The 22,500-nt window shown below is 42.2% G+C and overlaps 1 protein-coding gene across 4 annotated transcripts in view; it reads left to right on the top strand.

The window, feature by feature from the left end:
* LOC139756413 (membrane-associated transporter protein-like) overlaps positions 1–22,500 on the top strand; it is a 256,616-nt gene that overhangs the window by 120,759 nt on the left and 113,357 nt on the right. The window lies entirely within an intron of this gene.

Below are 22,500 nucleotides of genomic sequence, written 5' to 3'. Positions count from 1 at the left end.
CTAAAGAAGGAACAGAGAAGGGGGCCAAGTGAGGATATTCCCGCAAAGGCTCAGTCCTCTTTTCTTAACGCTACTTCGCTGACGCGGGAAATGGCGAATAGTATGAAAAAGATACCCAGATATTTGTAATTAATATTACTTATTTATGATTAATATTACTCAGATATGATTAATTTTACTCAAATTTTTATAATTGATATTATTCATGATGAATATTACTCAAATATTTGTAGTTAATATTAATCATTAATGATGAATATTACTCAAATATTTGTAGTTAATATTGATCATTTATGATGAATATTACTCAAATATTTGTAGTTAATATTAATCATTTATGATGAATATTACTCAAATATTTGTAGTTAATATCAATCATTTATGATGAATATTACTCAAATATTTGTAGTTAATATCAATCATTTATGATGAATATTACTCAAATATTTGTAGTTAATATTAATCATTTATGATGAATATTACTCAAATATTTGTAGTTAATATTAATCATTTATGATGAATATTACTCAAATATTTGTAGTTAATATCAATCATTTATGATGAATATTACTCAAATATTTGTAGTTAATATTAATCATTTATGATGAATATTACTCAAATATTTGTAGTTAATATCAATCATTTATGATGAATATTACTCAAATATTTGTAGTTGATATTAATCATTTATGATGAATATTACTCAAATATTTGTAGTTAATATCAATCATTTATGATCAATATTACTCAGATATTTGTAGTTAATATTAATCATTTATGATGAATATTACTCAAATATTTGTAGTTAATATCAATCATTTATGATCAATATTACTCAGATATTTGTAGTTAATATTAATCATTTATGATTAATATTACTCAAATATTTGTAGTTAATATCAATCATTTATGATCAATATTACTCAGATATTTGTAGTTAATATTAATCATTTATGATTAATATTACTCAAATATTTGTAGTTAATATCAATCATTTATGATCAATATTACTCAGATATTTGTGGTTAATATTAATCATTTATGATGAATATTACTCAAATATTTGTAGTTAATATCAATCATTTATGATCAATATTACTCAGATATTTGTAGTTAATATTAATCATTTATGATGAATATTACTCAAATATTTGTAGTTGATATTAATCATTTATGATGAATAGTACTCAAATATTTGTAGTTAATATTAATCATTTATGATGAATATTACTCAAATATTTGTAGTTAATATTAATCATTTATGATGAATATTACTCAAATATTTGTAGTTAATATTAATCATTTATGATGAATATTACTCAAATATTTGTAGTTAATATCAATCATTTATGATCAATATTACTCAAATATTTCTAGTTAATATTAATCATTTATGATGAATATTACTCAAATATTTCTAGTTAATATCAATCATTTATGATGAATATTACTCAAATATTTGTAGTTAATATTAATCATTTATGATGAATATTACTCAAATATTTGTAGTTAATATTAATCATTTATGATGAATATTACTCAAATATTTGTAGTTAATATTAATCATTTATGATGAATATTACTCAAATATTTGTAGTTAATATTAATCATTTATGATGAATATTACTCAAATATTTGTAGTTAATATTAATCATTTATGATGAATATTACTCAAATATTTGTAGTTAATATTAATCATTTATGATGAATATTACTCAAATATTTGTAGTTAATATCAATCATTTATGATCAATATTACTCATATATTTATAACTCGCTGAGATCCCTCACTTCTCAACACCTTGCAGCGAGCCAGTCATCTACCTTGAAATGGATGTGTATTGTCATCTTCCTTGGATGTGTATTGTCATCTTCCTTGGATGTGTATTGTCATCTTCCTTGGATGTGTATTGTCGTCTTCCTTGTATGTGTATTGTCATCTTCCTTGTATGTGTATTGTCATCTTCCTTGGATGTGTATTGTCATCTTCCTTGGATGTGTATTGTCATCTTCCTTGGATGTGTATTGTCATCTTCCTTGTATGTGTATTGTCATCTTCCTTGTATGCGTATTGTCATCTTCCTTGGATGTGTATTGTCATCTTCCTTGGATGTGTATTGTCGTCTTCCTTGGATGTGTATTGTCATCTTCCTTGGATGTGTATTGTCATCTTCCTTGGATGTGTATTGTCATCTTCCTTGGATGTGTATTGTCGTCTTCCTTGGATGTGTATTGTCATCTTCCTTGGATGTGTATTGTCTTCTTTTCCTTGGAGGTGTTCTTGGGGGGCATGGTTAGGGCGGGGAGGGTGTTGGTCATCTTCCTTGGATGTGTATTGTCATCTTCCTTGATGGTATTGTCATCTTCCTTGATGTGTATTGTCATCTTCCTTGGATGTGTATTGTCATCTTCCTTGGATGTTGTATTGTCATCTTCCTTGGATGTGTATTGTCATCTTCCTTGGATGTGTATTGTCATCTTCCTGGATGTGTATGTGTATTGTCATCTTCCTTGTATGTGTATTGTCATCTTCCTTGGATGTGTATTGTCATCTTCCTTGGATGTGTATTGTCATCTTCCTTGGATGTGTATTGTCATCTTCCTTGGATGTGTATTGTCATCTTCCTTGGATGTGTATTGTCATCTTCCTTGGATGTGTATTGTCATCTTCCTTGGATGTGTATTGTCATCTTCCTTGGATGTGTATTGTCATCTTCCTTGGATGTGTATTGTCATCTTCCTTGGATGTGTATTGTCGTCTTCCTTGGATGTGTATTGTCATCTTCCTTGGATGTGTATTGTCATCTTCCTTGCATGTGTATTGTCATCTTCCTTGGATGTGTATTGTCATCTTCCTTGTATGTGTATTGTCATCTTCCTTGGATGTGTATTGTCATCTTCCTTGGATGTGTATTGTCATCTTCCTTGGATGTGTATTGTCATCTTCCTTGGATGTGTATTGTCATCTTCCTTGGATGTGTATTGTCATCTTCCTTGGATGTGTATTGTCATCTTCCTTGTATGTGTATTGTCATCTTCCTTGTATGTGTATTGTCATCTTCCTTGGATGTGTATTGTCATCTTCCTTGTATGTGTATTGTCATCTTCCTTGGATGTGTATTGTCATCTTCCTTGTATGTGTATTGTCGTCTTCCTTGTATGTGTATTGTCATCTTCCTTGGATGTGTATTGTCATCTTCCTTGTATGTGTATTGTCATCTTCCTTGGATGTGTATTGTCATCTTCCTTGTATGTGTATTGTCATCTTCCTTGGATGTGTATTGTCATCTTCCTTGGATGTGTATTGTCGTCTTCCTTGTATGTGTATTGTCATCTTCCTTGGATGTGTATTGTCATCTTCCTTGGATGTGTATTGTCATCTTCCTTGTATGTGTATTGTCATCTTCCTTGTATGTGTATTGTCATCTTCCTTGGATGTGTATTGTCATCTTCCTTGGATGTGTATTGTCGTCTTCCTTGTATGTGTATTGTCATCTTCCTTGTATGTGTATTGTCATCTTCCTTGGATGTGTATTGTCATCTTCCTTGTATGTGTATTGTCATCTTCCTTGGATGTGTATTGTCATCTTCCTTGGATGTGTATTGTCATCTTCCTTGGATGTGTATTGTCATCTTCCTTGTATGTGTATTGTCATCTTCCTTGGATGTGTATTGTCATCTTCCTTGTATGTGTATTGTCATCTTCCTTGGATGTGTATTGTCATCTTCCTTGGATGTGTATTGTCATCTTCCTTGTATGTGTATTGTCATCTTCCTTGGATGTGTATTGTCATCTTCCTTGGATGTGTATTGTCGTCTTCCTTGTATGTGTATTGTCATCTTCCTTGTATGTGTATTGTCATCTTCCTTGGATGTGTATTGTCATCTTCCTTGGATGTGTATTGTCGTCTTCCTTGTATGTGTATTGTCATCTTCCTTGTATGTGTATTGTCATCTTCCTTGGATGTGTATTGTCATCTTCCTTGGATGTGTATTGTCGTCTTCCTTGTATGTGTATTGTCATCTTCCTTGTATGTGTATTGTCATCTTCCTTGGATGTGTATTGTCATCTTCCTTGGATGTGTATTGTCGTCTTCCTTGTATGTGTATTGTCGTCTTCCTTGTATGTGTATTGTCATCTTCCTTGGATGTGTATTGTCATCTTCCTTGGATGTGTATTGTCATCTTCCTTGGATGTGTATTGTCATCTTCCTTGGATGTGTATTGTCATCTTCCTTGGATGTGTATTGTCATCTTCCTTGTATGTATATTGTCATCTTCCTTGGATGTATATTGTCATCTTCCTTGGATGTGTATTGTCATCTTCCTTGGATGTGTATTGTCATCTTCCTTGGATGTGTATTGTCATCTTCCTTGTATGTATATTGTCATCTTCCTTGGATGTGTATTGTCATCTTCCTTGGATGTGTATTGTCATCTTCCTTGGATGTGTATTGTCATCTTCCTTGGATGTGTATTGTCATCTTCCTTGGATGTGTATTGTCATCTTCCTTGGATGTGTATTGTCATCTTCCTTGGATGTGTATTGTCATCTTCCTTGGATGTGTATTGTCATCTTCCTTGGATGTGTATTGTCATCTTCCTTGGATGTGTATTGTCATCTTCCTTGGATGTGTATTGTCGTCTTCCTTGGATGTGTATTGTCATCTTCCTTGGATGTGTATTGTCATCTTCCTTGGATGTGTATTGTCATCTTCCTTGGATGTGTATTGTCATCTTCCTTGGATGTGTATTGTCATCTTCCTTGTATGTGTATTGTCATCTTCCTTGGATGTGTATTGTCATCTTCCTTGGATGTGTATTGTCATCTTCCTTGTATGTGTATTGTCATCTTCCTTGGATGTGTATTGTCACCAGAGGTAGTGAACACCGGTGTGTGTGGTACCCCTAGACTGAACGTTAGACGACTGAGCACGACAGTACGACTTTTAAGCATGACGGTACGACCCCTGAGCACGAATGTACGACCCAATGAACACGAGAGTACGACTGTTAAGCATGACGATATGACCCTTGAGCACGAATGTACGACCCCCTGAGCACGACGGTACGACTGTTGAGCATGACGGTACGACCCCTGAACACGAATGTACGACCCTTGAGCACGAGAGTACGACTGTTAAGCATGACGGTATGACCCTTGAGCACGAATGTACGACCCCCTGAGCACGACGGTACGACTGTTGAGCATGACGGTACGACCCCTAAGCACGAATGTACGACCCACTGAGCACGACAGTACGACTGTTAAGCATGACGGAACGACCCCTGAGCACGAATGTACGACCCACTGAGCACGACAGTACGACTGTTAAGCATGACGGTACGACCCCTGAGCACGAATGTACGACCCAATGAACACGAGAGTACGACTGTTAAGCATGACGGTACGACCCTTGAGCACGACGGCACGACCCTCGTGCAGGACGGTAAGATTCTTCAACACGACGGTACGACCCTTGAGCACGACGATGAGACTCTTCAGCCCGACGATACGACGACCAATGGATATGACGGTACGATATTTGAGCACAACGGTACGACCCTTGGCTAAGATGGCCTGGCCTTTAACCAAGTCGTATCGTCGTGTTTAGGGATCGTACCTTCGTGCTCAAGGGTCGTACCTTAGTGCTCAAGGGTCATATATTCGTGTTCAAGGGTTGGATCTTCGTGCTCAATGGTTGTACCGTCGTGCACAAGGGTCGTACCTTCGTGCTCATCGTACCTTCGTACACAATGGTCGTACCTTCGTGTCCAATGGTCGTACCTTTGTGCTCAATGGTCGTACCTTCGTGTCCAATGGTCGTACCTTTGTGCTCAATGGTCGTACCTTCGTGTCCAATGATCGTACCCTCGTGCTCAGGGGGTCGTACCTTCCTTCTCAAGGGTCGTACCTCTGTGAAATCTAAAAAAAGAACTCACTGGGAGGGGGGGGGGAGACATAAACCTGAAAAACCACACACCTCAAATATTTAAACGAAAAGAAATCATAAATTTGGCGTTATTCATAAATTTTTGGCGTTATTCATAAATTTTTGGCGTTATTCCCGTTAACGGCGGTCTAAGAAGGTAAGGACGTTGCAGGGAAAATGCAGTGTTATACGACGTTATTATTCATTCCCTTTCCAAAGTGGGCTTTAACAACGCCGCCCACCACTTGGGCTGTATTCTATACTCTAGACTCGCCTCCTTGAATGGCCTCACCGCTCGCTCACCTACCTTCCTCATAGAATATATATATATATATACATCTATGTATATACCCTTGAAAGGTATATGCAAATTTTTTGTTTATATTTCAGATTATGAGCCTGTGAAGGAGCTACCAAGGAGGCTGGAAGGGTTATATCATACACCACCTGGTGGAGATCCGGTGTCAAATGCTTTCGTTTTCGAAATATATTTTTGTTACGTTATACGTTACGGTGGAGAGAGAGAGAGAGAGAGAGAGAGAGAGAGAGAGAGAGAGAGAGAGAGAGAGAGAGAGAGAGAGAGAGAGATTTTTCTCTCGTTATTTCGTTATAAAGTTAGCTGTAATCTGCCGGATTTGTCATAGGGATAATGCGATTTATATAGATTAGATGCAACGATTTGTATGGCTTTGACGCATGCGCGCGCACGTGTGTATCTCTGTGAGTGTTTGCCTGTAGCATTCATGCTAACGAGAGACGCGGTATAGTGAAGAGGTTTAGACGGGAAGTGAAATAAATGTAAGTATGAGATCTGACGTAATGGAGAAGAAGCTGTAGAAACAAATGCTAGTGAGGGATCCGTTGTAACAGAAACAAATGCTAGTGAGGGATCTGTTGTAACAGTAACAAATGCTAGTGAGGGATCCGTTGTAACAGAAACAAATGCTAGTGAGGGATCTGTCGTAACAGAAACAAATGCTAGTTAGGGATCCGTTGTAACAGAAACAAATGCTAGTGAGGGATCCGTTGTAACAGAAAGAAATGCTAATAAAGGATCCGTTGTAACAAACAAATGCTAGTGAGGGATCTGTTGTAACAGTAACAAATGCTAGTGAGGGATCCGTTGTAACAGAAACAAATGCTAGTGAGGGATCTGTTGTAACAGAAACAAATGCTAGTGAGGGATCTGTTGTAACAGAAACAAATGCTAGTGAGGGATCTGTCGTAACAGAAACAAATGCTAGTGAGGAATCCGTTGTAACAGAAACAAATGCTAGTGAGGGATCCGTTGTAACAGAAAGAAATGCTAATAAAGGATCCGTTGTAACAAACAAATGCTAGTGAGGGATCTGTTGTAACAGTAACAAATGCTAGTGAGGGATCCGTTGTAACAGAAACAAATGCTAGTGAGGGATCTGTCGTAACAGAAACAAATGCTAGTGAGGGATCCGTTGTAACAAACAAATGCTAGTGAGGGATCTGTTGTAACAAACAAATGCTAGTGAGGGATCTGTTGTAACAAACAAATGCTAGTGAGGGATCTGTTGTAACAGAAACAAATGCTAGTGAGGGATCTGTTGTAACAAACAAATGCTAGTGAGGGATCCGTTGTAACAGAAAGAAATGCCAATAAAGGATCCGTTGTAACAGAAATAAATGCTATTGAGGGATCTGTTGTAACAGTAACAAATGCTAGTGAGGGATCTGTTGTAACAGTAACAAATGCTAGTGAGGGATCAATTGTAACAGAAAAAAATGCTAGTGAGGGATCTGTTGTAACAGTAACAAATGCTAGTGAGGGATCCGTAGCGTAACACAAACAAATGCTAGTGAGGGATCTGTTGTAACAGAAACAAATGCTAGTGAGGGATCCGTTGTAACAGAAACAAATGCTAGTGAGGGATCTGTTGTAACAGTAACAAATGCTAGTGAGGGATCCGTTGTAACAGAAACAAATGCTAGTGAGGAATCCCTTGTAACAAACAAATACTAGTGAGGGATCCGTTGTGTAACAGAAGCAAATGTTTGTGAGGGATCTGTTGTAACAAAGAAATGCTAGTGAGGGATCCGTTGTAACAGAAACAAATGCTAGTGAGGGATCCATTGTAACAGAAACAAATGCTAGTGAGGGATCCATTGTAACAGAAACAAATGCTAGTGAGGGATCCGTTGTAACAGAAACAAATGCTAGTGAGGGATCCGTTGCGTAACACAAACAAATGCTAGTGAGGGATCCGTTGTAACAGAAACAAATGCTAGTGAGGGATCCGTTGTAACAGAAACAAATGCTAGTGAGGGATCCGTTGTAACAGAAACAAATGCTAGTGAAGGATCATTGTGTAACACAAACAAATGCTAGTGAGGGATCCGTTGCGTAACACAAACAAATGCTAGTGAGGGATCCGTTGCGTAACACAAACAAATGCTAGTGAGGGATCCGTTGTAACAGAAACAAATGCTAGTGAGGGATCCATTGTAACAGAAACAAATGCTAGTGAGGGATCCGTTGTAACAGAAACAAATGCTAGTGAGGGATCCGTTGCGTAACACCAACAAATGCTAGTGAGGGATCCGTTGCGTAACACCAACAAATGCTAGTGAGGGATCCGTTGCGTAACACCAACAAATGCTAGTGAGGGATCCGTTGTGTAACACCAACAAATGCTAGTGAAGGATCATTGTGTAACACAAACAAATGCTAGTGAGGGATCCATTGTGTAACACAAACAAATGCTAGTGAGGGATCCGTCATAACAGTAACAAATGCTAGCGAGGGACCCGTTGTGTAACACAAACAAATGCTAGTGAGGGACCCGTTGTGTAACACCAACAAATGCTAGTGAGAGATCCGTTGCGTAACACCAACAAATGCTAGTGAGTGCGAGGCAAGACCAACTTATTGCCGGTGACAGTGGAAGTGAAGCCGCTTTTAGGATCATGCCACAACCCCCCCCCCCTCCCCCCTCCCCCCACCTACCGCCCCCTCTCTCGCAGCCCCGCCATTTCCTTTCAATTTTCATAATACATATCCAGTCTTGGGAAGGCTGGGGGGTAGAGGACGGAGGGGGGAGGGGAAAGATGACGTGTATCAGAGCTAGGCGGTGGGGATGTGTCCCACATCCGGGTTACATACACACACACCAGATGGCCGCTCAGGGCCAGGTAATTAGCGAGATTCTCGTGAGTTTATCTTAGCCAGAGTCTTGAAGGTCGTCGAACTTCGGAGGCCAAACGCCTTCGTTTAAGGCCCCCGGAGCGTTGCGACTAGATGTCTTCCAGCTTCCAGGAGGTCACGTAGCGTTGCGTCTAGATGTCTTCCAGCTTCCAGGAGGTCACGTAGCGTTGCGTCTAGATGTCTTCCAGCTTCCAGGAGGTCACGTAGCGTTGCGTCTAGATGTCTTCCAGCTTCTAGGAGGTCACGTAGCGTTGCGTCTAGATGTCTTCCAGCTTCTAGGAGGTCACGTAGCGTTGCGTCTAGATGTCCTCCAGCTTCTAGGAGGTCACGTAGCGTTGCGTCTAGATGTCCTCCAGCTTCTAGGAGGTCACGTAGCGTTACGTCTAGATGTCCTCCAGCTTCTAGGAGGTCACGTAGCGTTGCGTCTAGATGTCCTCCAGCTTCTAGGAGATTGCGTAGCTTTGCGTCTAGATGTCCTCCAGCTTCTAGGAGATTGCGTAGCTTTGCGTCTAGATGTCCTCCAGCTTCTAGGAGATTGCGTAGCTTTGCGTCTAGATGTCTCCCAGCTTCCAGGAGGTCGCGTAGATGGGCTGGAACATTTCCTTCAGGGTTATAGTGTCAATCAGGCAGCCAATTGCGCCCTGATGGACCTCACCGTTGACGTAGTCACCGTTTTCTTTTTATCTGATTCCCCGCCATACACACCCTCCCACCCACCCACACACACACACACACACACACACACACACACACACACACAGCATTGAGGTATCTGGGAAAGATGTAAGCAGACTACCAATAGCTCACGGTTCCTCACGCCCTTCCACCACATGACCTGAAGATATGGACAGGTACACTCGACAGACGTGATGAAACGCTGTACAAGACGACGCTGGAGAGAGAGAGAGAGGCAGAATGCCATAGGGAGTAGAGTAGTCAAAGTACAGAGTGATCTTTCTGAGGGAGTGTGGTCTGTGTGGCCTGTACGGTTTTGGAAAAGGTAACCAGAGAACAAATAGGGGATTGTTTAGAGAGAAGATGATTATCTGAGTGAGAGAGAACGAATTTCTTATATTTCTACGAGATAGTGAGCTCTGTCTTACACAAAAGGGAAGGGTGATTAGATTGTTCGTATTTGGACTGCCTGAAAGCATTTGATTCTATACAGAACAGGATTAAGAATTTGGATCCCAGGCAGGAATAAGGTGGTAGACTCCCTTATTGCTTCGATGGGTAGAATATCTTAGTGGAAGGGTACAATGGACACACGTCAGAGGAAAACCTCCTCATAATGGGTTGATGTTACTCATGGCATGATGCAGGCTTCTCCTCTGGAACCATTGATCTTCTTGATCCATGTGAATGACTCGACAGAGGGTTTGGACTCCTCCCTGTGTACGTCTGCAGATCAAGCAAAAGGTTATGAAGTGAACAACGTTGGTGCCAGACATGGTTGATGAAGTTCGACCTGAGCAACTGTCATGAGGATGGGTGACAGAAGACCTCGATATGATTAGCGAGAAACGACTTGCAGGGATCCGTGTGTGTGTGTGGTTTGGGAGTCGACATCCCCCTACCCTAACCTGTCGCCAGAGTCCCACTTTGGGAGGAGTATTAAGGAGACCAACTGTTTGCTGGCGAGTATTAGAAATGTATTCAGGTTCATGGATGAGGAAGTATTCAGCCATCTTGTTCACGTCTTACATATTGCATCGTAAGTTTGGTCACTGCATCTAAAGAGTTGATATACAAGGTTCATAGGAGTGCAGCAAAGATAGATCCAGAATTAGGAAGGTTGGGTTTCAAGGGAAGGCTAAAGAGGCCTTAATTCTGCCGACTATGGAAGAGAGAGGAACGAGGGGTGATTCGATCGCAACATTTAAGTTTTATAGAATACACTGATGTCAGAGAGTGAACAGGTCTTGGAGAGATGTAAGGATAGAACAGTCAGAGGACTGAACATTGAATTAAGCAAAATATTGTAAAAAAAATGATGTGAAAGAATTTTATAGTATAAGAGTGGTGGATAATTGGAATAGATTAGATAATGTCATAGAGAATGTGGATATCATACAGAAATTTAAAATTTTCTATGATGATTTCAAGAGATGTGGAGGCATGAGTGTCAAATTCCTTACCCCTGTGGAACAAAATGTAGTTGCAATTTTTTATGATGATTTTAAGAGATGGGAACCCATGAGTGTAAGACTCCTTACCCCAATAGAACAAAAGGTAGTTACAGAGGAGGTGAGAGACAGAAAAGAATGGTAGAGGGTGAGAGTTAATGAAACTAGGCCAGTAGAAGAGGTGTAGAAGGTGTTTACTAAGGGAAGCAATGCTTCAGTGTGCAGGAAAATTGTGTGTGTGTGTGTGTGTGTGTGTAGTATATGGAAGATAAGATATGCACGTACGAAAAAGGATATTAATTGGTGGACTGGGGCGTTTGCATTGATAATGAAGCAAAAAAGGAGGTATAGGGTAGGATAAGGAGGAGGTCAAGTGAATAGGTGCGAGTGCTGAAGAAGAGAACATATTAGGGATTGGGGAAGGAGAGTGTGGATAAGTTTCAAAGAAATGGGAAAAATATGTCTTGGAAGGAGGTGAGTAGTATGAGAGCAAGGGAACAAATGAGGATGGAGAGTGAGGAAGGCGCCTGGGAAAGTGTAACAGACAATGATGTGAAGAGGAGATGGAGTAGATATTCAGAGGGACCACTGAGTCTGCCAGATGATAGGGGAGCGAGCGTCGTGTGTCATGGACTAGAGGGTATATGGGAGTAGGCGCAAGTCATACGGTGAATACGATGGTAAAATGAGTAGGCGGTGATGACAGGTAATCTGCTTGTGGACGGGAGGTAAACACAGAGGGGTCTTGGGGTCATCGAGCAGGTCTGCTTTTTGCTGGATGTGGAGGTGGGGGACATGTGAGGGAGGGAGGGAGATCGAGTGCTGTAAGCGGATGACGCGGCTCTGGTGGCTGGCAGATCCCTAGACGGAAACTCACGGCGCTTGTGTCAGAGTTTGAGAGAAGGTTTACAAAAATGTTGAAGGTTAATGTGAGTGAAACTAAGGTAGCGAGGTGCAGTTGGAGGAAGGTACAGGACTGCTTGATGGCGAATATAAATGGAGAAGAATGGGAGGAAATGGAGTGCTTTAGGTGCGTGGGAGTGGAGGCGGTCGTGGGTGGAACTTTAGGGTCTGGGGTGAGATGCAGGGCGGAGGTGCTGGCAGAGGACGTGCCTGACGGTACAGCGGTCCCGACAGTGGTGTGTGAGTATGAGGGTCTCGGGCCTGGGATGCAAAGGGTAGGAGGGAGGTGACTGTGATGAAAATGAAATGCATGAGGACGTTGCTTGGTGTGAGGCGGGTTGATCGTGTAAGAAATGATTCTGTCAACAGAATGGTGCAGGAGAGCGTACACTGACGGTGAGGGAGGGCCGGCCGGCCAGGGTGTGCTGGAGTCATTCGTGTGTGTGTGTGTGTGGAGAGAGAGAGAGAGAGAGAGAGAGAGAGAGAGAGAGAGAGAGAGAGAGAGAGAGAGAGAGAGAGAGAGAGAGAGAGAGAGAGAGAGAGGAGTGATTTGTGTCTGAACTGGAGGGAGGGAAGCGGGAGGTAAGACCCAAGGAAGAGATTTACGAAGGATGGAGTGAAGAAGCTTCGGGGCATCGGGACCATGGACATCTATGAGGGTAAGGGGCATCCACGGGATAGAATGTGATAGTTCGATATGATATATGGGGGGGGGGGGGGGTCGAAGTCCACGTCTGTCGAAGGGTTGAATCAAGCGATATGAAACAGTCAAGGTAAACCAGGCAACAGTGTGTGGGGCTTGGCTGTCCTCGTCCCTGGCATCGGTAGGTTATTTATATTGACTGGAGGTGGTTATATGTAAGTGTTGTGCAGAGGGAGAGAGTTAGTCAGGTTTCATATATATATATATATATATATATATATATATATATATATATATATATATATATATTGGAAAGGATCACAATTTTGCGCGTGATCAAGATATTCCTATGAGTCCACGGGGAAAATGAAACACGAAAAGTTCCCAAGTGCACTTTCGTGTAATAATCACATCATCAGGGGAGACACAAGAGAGGAATATAACAGTCAGTTGATATACATCGAAGAGACGAAGCTAGGACGCCATTTGGTAAACATGTGATTGTCCAAAACATACAACGAGCGTATATATATATATATATATATATATATATATATATATATATATATATATATATATATATATATATATATAGTGTGGTCGGGCAGGTGTGTGTGTCTTCCTTCTGATTGTCAATTGTGTGACTATAACAAGGCCAGAATAATACATGGTAGACAATTCGCTATGAACACCGTAGGTGCTGGAGGTGAGGTGGGTTGTGGGTAACGTCTGGTGTGGGTGACGTTGGTTTTGTGTGACGGAGTTATAATAATTTTGCGGATCATTGTGTGACGTTAGGGTGGGGGGTGGTTGGGGTACACGTACGTGTGCTCAGCCTCTGCCATGTACTTGGTGGGCTTCCCTCACTGTCATACTCCTCCGCCCGCACACCTCGTGTGTGTGTGTGTGTGTGTGTGTGTGTGTGTGTGTGTGTGTACTGTACGGGGAAGGAGTATTGCACTCGTGGTGCCCCATCTCTCGTCCACCTCTCTTATAACTAGAAAGAACTTGTTGACATTTTTTTTAACAAGTTATTTGCTCTTCTTTCTTCCGAGGTGGACAGATTTAAAGCCTGTAGCTTTTCCCCTGTCACTTACTTATCTTGATTCTAGCACCATCATTATTGCATTCCTATGGACCTTCTCTGTTAGCTCTGTGTGCTTCTTTAGGTGCGGTATAATAGGAACCTTATGTATAATAGGAGCCTTATGTATAATAGGAACAGGTTGCTAAATATTTCCTTATCCATGTACTTGAAATTTGCCAGATATTGGATAGAAGACAGTTTGTCTCCTTTACTGTTCTCCAAATGTGGGACTCTAGCGCTAGGTTAGGGATCGATGTTGGCTCCCAAGTTCTCCTCACACACACAATCCTGAAGCTTATATCCCGCTGATGATGTTCATATTGAGACCCTCTTTCACTCGGTCCCATCCTCATTACTTGTCCCATCCTGCTTGTGTCCCATCCTCGTAACTTGTCCCATCCTCAATACTTGCCCCATCCTCAATACTTGTCCCGTCCTCAATACTTGTCCCATCCTTACTACTTTACGTGTGCTTGGAATGAAGTTCATCAGCCATGTATCAGACCAGCTTTGGAGTCTGTTTATGTCCCCATGTAAGATGATGCAGTCCTCCTCGCTTTTCACCTCCCTCATGACTCTTGCATCTTCTGCAAACATATTCAGTTACAGGAGTCCTCTCTATCACACAGGTCATCCACATTGATCAGAGAGGCGCGGGCTCAAAACAGAGCCTTTGAGGCACCCAACTGGTGACCACCCACTAGATGATGATTCCTGTAACATGTGTTCTTAGGTCTCTCCCACTGAGGTAATATTTTATCCCACAGAGGAGTCTTCCCCTCCTATTCCTACCTGGTATTACAGCTCCATTATCCTCCCATGCGGTTCCGTGTCAAATGCTTTCTGGCAGGCAAGATATACCGTGTCAAATGCTCTCTGGTAGTCAAGATATGCAGTCCACCCAGCCTTTCCTTTTGTCTACGACAGAGCTCACTCTCTCATAGAAATCTTAGACGTTCGTTACACGTCCTTTTCTTCTTAAAACCGTGTTGCCTCTCACTTACGGAATTCCTCCTCTGTAGAAAGTCATCCATTTGCTTTCCGATCATCTTTTCCAGTACTTCACAGACCACACTCGTCATGGAGACTGGTCTGCAGCTCAGCGCCTCTTCCCAGTTCCCCTTCCTTATAGATGGGTATGACATTTGCTCTTTTTCACTTCTTTGGCACTTTGCCTTTCCTCAGCGCCATCTTCAGGAATTTATCAAGAGGGCAGTCCAATGTATGTGCAGACATCTTCAGCACGTATGATGAATTTCCATCTAGACCATGAGCCTTGTAGGAGTCAAGACCTTTAGTTATTGTGTTAAAATCTTTTCTAGATATCTCATTGTTTTCCAAAACCGTCTCCCTATCCCATCTCACGAGTGATGGGGCTATAGTGTCTTCCACTGTGAACGCACTTTTGAACTTGTTGTTTATTAGTGTGCGTGTGTGTGTGTGTGTGTGTGTGTGTGTGTGTAACAGACTCAAGAAACTATTTACTGAGCTGTGATTTACAGGGAACTCGAGACTCTTCGAATCTCAAGCGCCAACAACTTTAGACGAAAGGGGATCCAAACAGGTAGTTCCCTCATTAATTATTGTTGATCCCAAGGACATATGTATGTATGTAAGTTGAGGGATATTGGTAAAGTCTCCCCTCGCCATGGACAAGAATCAAGTCCACTTGTGAAGACTACCTCCGCAGATGGTATAGTAGACGAAATCTCTTGTAACGGAGACACCCCGAACGGTATGAGTTGACCCTAGGGGCTCCGCGAGGCTCACGACCCAGTTCCTCCGGCAGTGACCCGACGGGAGTGGTGACCCCTTTTCGCAGGGTCGCCAGGTCAAGTAATGATTGACCAGTTTGTTGCCGCATTACCCCCCCCACCCCCGCTGTACACCGAGTGTCTGTGTAAGTTGTACAGACACGTTGGTCACAAATGGTGTTTTTTTTGCTCGTCCCGTCTGGTTGTGTGTCTATGAGAACCTACGGTGATTGGTCCTGTCACAGCTCCAGTGAGTGAGAGATAGATAGATAGATAGAGAGAGAGAGAGAGAGAGAGAGAGAGAGAGAGAGAGAGAGAGAGAGAGAGAGAGAGAGAGAGAGATCAAATGCTCACGTTGTGTCCTGGAACAGGAACCTCTGCCTTGAGCACATTCCTGAGGGCGTGTGTGTACAGTTACCCATATTTTTCACCGCTACACCTCATCATAACCCCTCGCTCTCCCCCACCTCCACGCACCCCAACCCACCACCAAAAAAACACAGAAAAAGAAGTTGAATAACAAAAGTGCTTGGAAGGTAAACATCGACATTTATTGGACTGCCCCTAACCAAGGATGATTATGTACGGCCCCTAACCAAGGATGATTATGTACGGCCCCTAACCAAGGATAATTATGTACGGCCCCTAACCAAGGATAATTATGTACGGCCCCTAACCAAAGATAATTGTGGACTGCCCCTAACCAAGGATAATTGTGTACGGGCCCTGACCAAGGATAATTGTGTACGGGCCCTGACCAAGGAAAATTGTGTACGGCCTCTAACCAAGGATTATTGTGTACGAAACCCTAACCAAGGATAATTGTGTACGGCCCCTAACCAAGGATAATTGTGTACGGGCCCTAACTAAGGATAATTGTGTACGGGCCCCTAACCAAGGATAATTGTGTACGGCCCCTGACCAGGGATAATTGTGTACGGGCCCTAACCAAGGATAATTGTGTACGAAGCCCTAACCAAGGATAATTGTTTATGGCCCCTAACCAAGGATAATTGTTTATGGCCCCTAACCAAGGATGATTGTGTACGAAACCCTAACCAAGGATAATTGTGTACTGCCCCTAACCAAGGATAATTGTGTACGGACCCTAACCAAGGATAGTTGTGTACGAAACCCTAACCAAGGATAATTGTGTATGGGCCCTAACCAAGGATAATTGTGTACGGGCCCTAACCAAGGATAATTGTGTACGGCCCCTAACCAAGGATAATTGTGTACGGGCCCCTAACCAAGGATAATTGTGAACGGCCCCTGACCAAGGATAATTGTGTACGGGCCCTAACCAAGGATAATTGTGTACGAAACCCTAACCAAGGATAATTGTGTACGGCCCCTAACCAAGGATAATTGTGTACGGGCCCTAACCAAGGATAATTGTGTACGGGCCCCTAACCAAGGATAATTATGTACTGCCCCTAACCAAGGATAATTGTGTTCGACACCCTAACCAAGGATAATTGTGCACGGCCCTTAACCAAGGATAATTGTGTATGGGCCCTAACCAAGGATAATTGTATACGGGACTAACCAAGGATGATTGTGTACGGCCCCTAACCAAGGATGATTGTGTACGGCCCCTAACCAAGGATGATTGTGTACGGCCCCTAACCAAGGATAATTGTGTACGGCCCCAAACCAAGGATGATTGTGTCCGGCCCCTAACCAAGGATGATTGTGTACGGCCCCTAACCAAGGATAATTGTGTACGGCCCCAAACCAAGGAGGATTGTGTACGGCCCCTAACCTAGTATAAAATGTGTACGGCCCCTAACCAAGCATAATTGTGTACGGCCCCTAACCAAGGATAAATGTGTACGGCCCCTAACCAAGTATTGTGTGCGGCCCCTAAACAAGTATTATTGTATACGGCCCCTAACCAAGTATAATTGTGTACGGCCCCTAACCACGTATAATTGTGTACGGCCCCCTAACCAAGGATAATTGCGTATGAAGGTCAGAGGTCAAGGTCGTGGGGTTAATTAAGCCCGGGGGTGGGTCATGACCTCGAGCGGGTGTTGTCTAGTTTGTAATTACAACAGATTTGGTAATGACCCGACAGACGGACAGACGACCTGCCTCGCACCGAGCCTCCTCACCTTACACACTGGCCTCTCAATGTTGCTGCCACCCGTGTGATGTTATCTGTCTTGCCTCGTAACCCTGAAATAGAAGACGTGTACACAATCATATATATATATATATATATATATATATATATATATATATATATATATATATATATATATATATATATTTATTTATTCATTTATTTATTTTGCTTTGTCGCTGTCTCCCGCGTTTGCGAGGCAGCGCAAGGAAACAGACGAAAGAAATGGCCCAACCCACCCCCATACACATGTATATACACACACGTCCACACACGCAAATATACATACCTATACATCTCAATGTACACATATATATACACACACAGACACATACATATATACCCATGCACACAATTCACTGTCTGCCTTTATTCATTCCCATCGCCACCTCGCCACACATGGAATACCATCCCCCTCCCCCTTCATGTGTGCGGGGTAGCGCTAGGAAAAGACAACAAAGGCCTCATTCGTTCACACTCAGTCTCTAGCTGTCATGCAATAATGCCCGAAACCACAGCTCCCCTTCCACATCCAGGCCCCACACAGCTTTCCATGGTTTACCCCAGACGCTTCACATGCCCTGATTCAATCCACTGACAGCACGTCAAACCCGGTATACCACAACGATCCAATTCACTCTATTCCTTGCCCGTCTTTCACCCTCTTGCATGTTCAGGCCCCGATCACTCCAAATCTTTTTCCCTCCATTTTTCCACCTCCAATTTGGTCTCACACTTCTCCTCGTTCCCTCCACCTCTGACACATATATCCTCTTGGTCAATCTTTCCTCACTCATTCTCTCCTTGTGCCCAAACCATTTCAAAACACCCTCTTCTGCTCTCTCAACCACGCTGTTTTTATTTCAACACATCTCTCTTACCCTTACATTACTTACTCGATCAAACCACCTCACACCACACATTGTCCTCAAACATCTCATTTCCAGCATATCCACCCTCCTGAGCACAAATCTATCCATAGCCCACGCCTCGCAACCATACAACGTTGTTGGAACCACTATTCCTTCAAACATACCCATTTTTGCTTTCCGAGATAATGTTCTCGACTTCCACACATTCTTCAAGGCTCCCAGGATTTTCGCCCCCCTCCCCCACCCTATGATTCACTTCCGCTTCCATGGTTCCATCCGCTGCGAGATCCACTCCCAGATATCTAAAACACTTTACTTCCTCCAGTTTTTCTCCATTCAAACTTACCTCCCGATTGACTTGACCCTCAACCCTACTGTACCTAATAACCTTGCTCTTATTTACATTTACTCTTAACTTTCTTCTTTCACACACTTTACCAAACTCAGCCACCAGCTTCTGCAGTTTCTCACATGAATCAGCCACCAGCGCTGTATCATCATCGAACAACAAATGACTCACTTCCCAAGCTCTCTCATCCACAATAGACTTCATTCTTGCCCCTCTGTCCAAAACTCTTGCATTCACCTCCCTAACAACCCCATCCATAAACAAATTAAACAACCATGGAGACATCACACACCCCTGCCGCAAACCTACATTCACTGAGAACCAATCACTTTCCTCTCTTCCTACACGTGCACATGACTTACACCCTCGATAAAAACTTTTCACTGCTTCTAACAACTTGCCACCCACACCATATATTCTTAATACTTTCCACAGAGCATCTCTATCAACTCTATCATATGCCTTCTCCAGATCCATAAATGCTACATACAAATCCATTTGCTTTTCTAAGTATTTCTCACATACATTCTTCAGAGCAAACACCTGATCCACACATCCTCTACCACTTCTGAAACCACACTGCTCTTCCCCAGTCTGATGCTCTGTACATGCCTTCACCCTCTCAATCAATACCCTCCCATATAATTTACCAGGAATACTCAACAAACTTATACCTCTGTAATTTGAGCACTCACTCTTATCCCCTTTGCCTTTGTACAATGGCACTATACACGCATTCCGCCAATCCTCAGGCACCTCACCATGAGTCATACATACATTAAATAACCTTACCAACCAGTCAACAATACAGTCACCCCCTTTTTTAATAAATTCCACTGCAATACCATCCAAACCTGCTGCCTTGCCGGCTTTCATCTTCCGCAAAGCTTTTATTACCTCTTCTCTGTTTACCAAATCATTTTCCCCAACCCTCTCACTTTGCACACCACCTCGACCAAGACACCCTATATCTGCCACTCTATCATCAAACACATTCAACAAACCTTCAAGATACTCACTCCATCTCCTTCTCACATCACCACTACTTGTTATCACCTCCCCATTAGCGCCCTTCACTGAAGTTCCCATTTGCTCCCTTGTCTTACGCACTTTATTTACCTCCTTCCAGAACATCTTTTTATTCTCCCTAAAATTTAATGATACTCTCTCACCCCAACTCTCATTTGCCCTCTTTTTCACCTCTTGCACCTTTCTCTTGACCTCCTGTCTCTTATATATATATATATATATATATATATATATATATATATATATATATATATATATATATATATATATATATATATATCGCGCTAAATTGTGATCCTTTCCAATATATATATTGTGTCTCCCCTGACGATGTGATTATTACACGAAAGTGCACTTGGGAACTTATCGTGTTTCATTTTCCCTGTGATTCATGTGAGAAACTGCAGAAGCTGGTGACTGAGTTTGGTAAAGTGTGTGGAAGAAGAAAGTTAAGAGTAAATGTGAATAAGAGCAAGGTTATTAGGTACAGTAGGGTTGAGGGTCAAGTCAATTGGGAGGTGAGTTTGAATGGAGAAAAACTGGAGGAAGTGAAGTGTTTTAGATATCTGGGAGTGGATCTGGCAGCGGATGGAACCATGGAAGCGGAAGTGGATCATAGGGTGGGGGAGGGGGCGAAAATTCTGGGAGCCTTGAAGAATGTGTGGAAGTCGAGAACATTATCTCGGAAAGCAAAAATGGGTATGTTTGAAGGAATAGTGGTTCCAACAATGTTGTATGGTTGCGAGGCGTGGGCTATGGATAGAGTTGTGCGCAGGAGGATGGATGTGCTGGAAATGAGATGTTTGAGGACAATGTGTGGTGTGAGGTGGTTTGATCGAGTGAGTAACGTAAGGGTAAGAGAGATGTGTGGAAATAAAAAGAGCGTGGTTGAGAGAGCAGAAGAGGGTGTTTTGAAGTGGTTTGGGCACATGGAGAGGATGAGTGAGGAAAGATTGACCAAGAGGATATATGTGTCGGAGGTGGAGGGAGCAAGGAGAAGAGGGAGACCAAATTGGAGGTGGAAAGATGGAGTGAAAAAGATTTTGTGTGATCGGGGCCTGAACATGCAGGAGGGTGAAAGGAGGGCAAGGAATAGAGTGAATTGGAGCGATGTGGTATACCGGGGTTGACGTGCTGTCAGTGGATTGAATCAAGGCATGTGAAGCGTCTGGGGTAAACCATGGAAAGCTGTGTAGATATGTATATTTGCGTGTGTGGACGTATGTATATACATGTGTATGGGGGGGGGGTTGGGCCATTTCTTTCGTCTGTTTCCTTGCGCTACCTCGCAAACGCGGGAGACAGCGACAAAGTATAAAAATATATATATATATATATATATATATATATATATATATATATTTTTTTTTTTCACACTATTCGCCATTTCCCGCGTTAGCAAGGTAGCGTTAAGAACAGAGGATTGGGCCTTTTAGGGAATATCCTCACCTGGCCCCCTTCTCTGTTCTTTCTTTTGGAAAATTAAAAAAAAAAGAGGGGAGGATTTCCAGCCCCCCGCTCCCTCCCCTTTTAGTCGCCTTCTACGACACTCAGGGGATACGTGGGAAGTATTCTTTCTCCCCTATCCCCAGGGAAATATATATATATATATATATATATATATATATATATATATATGTATATGTATATGTATATATATATATATATATATATATATATATATATATATATATATATTCCTATGAGTCCACGCTAATGACTTGTGCAGTTGGCGCGGCAGATAATTCTAAACAATTAATCAATAATTAAGTGGATTATTCCCGGATAGAGTGTAGGTTACAGCTATAGCCAGGTTGTTTACGCTGTTGAGAGAGAGAGAGAGAGAGAGAGAGAGAGAGAGAGAGAGAGAGAGAGAGAGAGAGAGAGAGAGAGAGAATATACTATAGGTAGACAGGCCAGAGTCACGATAGATTGTATGTTCAGTTCGAGAAAGAGAGTGAGTGTTAAAGAGTCAGGGAAGGGGGAAGGGAACGTATGAGGAGGGGACATATGTAGCAGAGTGGAACTATCAGCGTGAGAGCTGAATAGGGTTCGATGCTGAGGAAGGACGAGATCGTGCAAGCAGACGTGAGGGAAGGTATAGGCGATAAGATGGGATCCTGGTGGTCGTCATTGTGTGTGTGCATATGTTTCAGGAACCCTGTTGTTCCCTGCCATCAACCACGGATCTTATCTTTTTTTCCAAAATGGGCAAATTTAATCAATTTCAGATCTTCTCTTTTTCCAAAATGGGCAAATATAGGACCCCTCAATCTTTACCTGTAACTTGCCTTTCTTATATTTCAGTTACTGGCTTTGTTGCTCTCCTCTGGACTTTCTCTAGTAGTTCTTTGCGCTCTTCCTTCAAGTGCAGCGACCAAAATTGAGAAGCGTATGAAGGTTTTGACGTGAGATAGGATGCCATCAGTATTTTTCATTATTTTCTTCAACCGTATGTTTGAATGTGATTCTAATACTGGCCAGCAGACACTTTGTCTCGT

Source organism: Panulirus ornatus, chromosome 2 (assembly GCF_036320965.1).
Source record: "Panulirus ornatus isolate Po-2019 chromosome 2, ASM3632096v1, whole genome shotgun sequence".
NCBI lineage: Eukaryota > Metazoa > Arthropoda > Malacostraca > Decapoda > Palinuridae > Panulirus > Panulirus ornatus.
Note: the sequence above shows the minus strand (reverse complement) of the source record. Positions and strands in the feature narration are given on the sequence as shown.